Here is a 3848-nt window from a genome sequence, read left to right as displayed (position 1 = left end):
AGGGGTCATGAGGTTGGGAAGGGGGGAGGGAGGGAATAAAGAGGAGTTGATACCAAGGGCTCAAATAGAAAGTAAATGTTTAGAAAATAATGATGGCAACATATGTACAAATATACTTGACATAATTGATGTATGGATTGTTATGAGGTGTAAGAGCCCCCAATAAAAAAGAGTTTAAAAAAAGAAGAAAAAGAATGGGATCATAGGTTTGACAAATGTATTCAGTGTAATGGAGAGTACTTTGAAGGTGATAATGTTGTTTTGTAAAAAAAATTAGTTAAAAAAATTCTTATGGGGGGAGTACCCCCCCTCAGATATCTCTCAGAAGTACAGTCAGTATGTTCCTTCTAGGCAAGGATGATGAGACTTTGATTCACATACCTTGCACACGTTGTCAGGAGAGACCATTCCCTGGAGAAAGGCATCATGTTTGGTAAAATAAAGGGGCAGCATAGAGGAGGAAGGCACTGGATAAGATGGATTGACCTAGTGGCTGCAACCATCGGCCCAGACATAAGAACAATTGTGGGATTGGTGTAGGAATGGGCAATGTTTTCCTCTGTTTTACACAGGGAACTGACTCCATGGTACCTAACAACAAAAACAAGAACTCTAAAAAAATACATGATATGTTGTTCTTATGTGCCACTGAGCCCATTCCATCTAATCCTAACCCTATCTACAATAGGAGAAAAGGCAGCTCCTCGGGAGAAGACAGGACATCTACCCCCATAGAGTTACACCCTTGAAAAGCTACAAGGACTTGTCTCCCGGAAGGTTACTATGAGCCATAATCGACTCAATGGCTGTGTGTTTGGGTTCTTTTGTGTGTTAGGTTAGGTTCCCTACAGAAACAAAACCAGCGATAATTGTATGTGTTTTATATCTTGTTGTTTTTAGGTGCCATTGGGTCAGTTACAACCCATAGAGAACCTATGCACAACAGAATGAAAACCCTGCTCAGTCTTGCACCCTAATCACAATTGTTCCCATGCTTGATCCCACTGTTTCCGCCACTGTGATAATCCATCGCCTTGAGGGCCTTTATCTCCTTGGATGCTCTTCTACTTCAACAGCCTGGATACCCTTCTCAAAACTGGTACCTCCTGCAACATATCTAAATCATTTAAGGCAAAATCTCACCCTCCTGGCCTCTGAGTATCACTCTGGCCTTACTTCTTCCAAGACAGATTTGTTGTCCTTTCAGGAGTCCATAATATTTCAATAATCTTCCCTAGAACCACAATTCAAAGGCATAAAGTCTTCTTCATTTCTTATTTAATGTCCATGCAGATGAAGCCATTAAAACCCATGGTTTAATTGGTCAGCTGTCCTCAAAGTAACATCCTTGCTTTTCAATACTCTAAAGAGGCTTTGGGCAGCAGATTTATCCAATGCAGTGTTTTTTGTTCTCTTGACTGCTGCTTTCCTGGCCATTAATTTTGGAACCAAATAAGATAAAATCCTTGATAAACTCAATGTTTTCTTCATTTATCATGATATTTCCTGTTCGTCCTGTTCTGAGGATGTTAGTATTCTTTACATCGAGTTGTAATTTATACCGAAGGCTACAATTCTTGATCTTCATTAACAAGTGCTTCAAGTCTTCTTCATTATCAGTAAGCAAGGTTGTGTCATCTGCATATTACAGGTTGTTAATAAGTTTCCTTCAATTGTGATGTTGCATTCTTCTTGATATAATCCAGCTTTTTTGATTATTTGACCAGCATACAAATTGAATAAGTGTGGTGAAAGGGTATAACCCTGACACACAACTTTCCTGACTTTAAAACATTCAGTATCCCCTTGTTCTGTTAGTACAATTGCCTCTTGATCCATGTACAAATTCCACAAGAGCACAAGGAAGTGTTATGGAATTCCTGTTCTTCTCAAGGACTAGCTGTAGTTTTTTATGAACCACACAATTGAATGCCTTGATATGGTCAATGAGACAGGAGGAAATATCTTTCTGGTATTCTCTTCTTTCGACCAAGATCCATCTGACATCAGCGGTGATAGCCTTTGTTCCGTGTCCTCTTCTGAATCCAGCTTGTACCTGTGACAGTTAGTTCCCTGTCAATGTACTGCTAGAACCATTGTTGGATGATCTTTAGCAAAATTTCACTTGTTTGTAACATCAATGATATTGTTCTAAAGTACCAGGATTCTGTTGGGTCACCTTTCTTTGAAATGGGTACAAATATGAGTAACTTCCTATCGGTTAGTTGAGTAGCTATCTTCCAACTTTCCTTGTATAGATGAGTAAGTGGATCAAAATCTTCATCAGCTTGTGGAAACATTTCAGTTTGTATTTTATCAACTTCTGGAGCCTTGTTTAGGCTAATGCTTTCAGTGCAGCTTGAACTTTTTCCTTCAGTATCATTAATCCTTGCTTACCTGCTACTTCTTGAAATGCTGGAACGTTGACTAGTTCTTTTTGATACAGTGATTTTGTGTATTCTTTCCATCTTTAATTTTCTTCAGCTTCAACTTTAACTTATATATGGGCAACTGATTGTCTATTCCATAGTCAGATGGCAGCTTTATTTTAGCTGCTGCTATTGAGCAACTACATAGTCTCTTCTCAAAGATGTAGTCAATTTCATTTTAATGTATTTCATTTGGAGAAGTTCATGAGCATAGTCTCCTCTCTGGTTGTTGTAAAAGGTATTTGCAATGAAGGAGTCATTGGTCTGGCAAAATCCTATCATGCAATATTCCACTTTAATTTTATCACCAAGACCATGTTGTCCAACTATAATTCTTTCATATTTGTTTCCAACATTTTTATTCCAATGGTCAATAATTATCAATGAATCTTAATTGCACATTTGATCAATATCAAATGGAAAACATTGGTAGAATTCTTCAATTTCTTCATTAGCTTTCATGGTTGGTGGATAAGTTTGAATGATAGTTTTATTGATTGCATTTCCTTGAAGGCGGATAGATATAATCTGATAACAGACAGCATTGTACTTCAAGCTAGATCTTAAAGTGTCCTTTGTGACAATGAATGCAACACCATTTCTTTTGATTGCGTCACACCTGGCATAGCAAACTATATGATTTAAAACAGCCAATACCAGTTTATTTCAGTTAACTACCACCTAAAATATTGATTTTTATGAGTTTAATTTAATTTTTGATGACTTCCATTGTCCCAGATTCACACTTCATACATTCTGAGATCCTTTGAGGAGATTTTTTGCAGCTGTTTCTTCTACTTTTGAGTTGTGCTCCATCAGCAAATGAAGATCCCACAGGCTTTACTCCATTCATGTCGCGATGGTCAACTGCAGATTGAGAAAGCTGCTGCTCATCAGTCATACTGTGAGTACCTTCTATCTCAAGCAATATTCTGGTTCCATCCATTAGCTCTTCAGTATCTGATAATGTTTCAGTGCTATGCATAAAGTTTTCAGTGGTTACTTCTTGGAAGTGTGCAGATGATTCCTTAGTAGTCTGTTCTGAGTAGTCTGGAAACTCTGTTGAAACCTAGGCACGTTGGGTGACTCTGCTGGCATTTGCAATAGCAGTAACATAGCTTCCAGCAACACACAGGCCCCCACAGTATGACAAACTGTCAGATAAGTGGTAGTGTGTTATGTATAGGAAATTATTTATGTCAAGGAATGGCTTATATAGTTGTAAACATAGGTAAGTCTAATCTGGTTCAAATCAGATTAGTTTGCAGATGGCTCATGGGATTGGTAGGTGGCGTAATAGGAAATTGAGGAACCAGATGAGTATCACAAAGCAGAGACAGCTGCAGGCACAAATTGGTGGATCCAGAGATTCAAAGTTGGCTAAATAAATCTACTGTCGGCAATCTGCTGACAGTTCCC

This window comes from Echinops telfairi, unplaced genomic scaffold (genome assembly GCF_000313985.2).
Source record: "Echinops telfairi isolate 266 unplaced genomic scaffold, ASM31398v2 ScPeMD7_7421;HRSCAF=8459, whole genome shotgun sequence".
Lineage (NCBI taxonomy): Eukaryota > Metazoa > Chordata > Mammalia > Afrosoricida > Tenrecidae > Echinops > Echinops telfairi.
Note: the sequence above shows the minus strand (reverse complement) of the source record.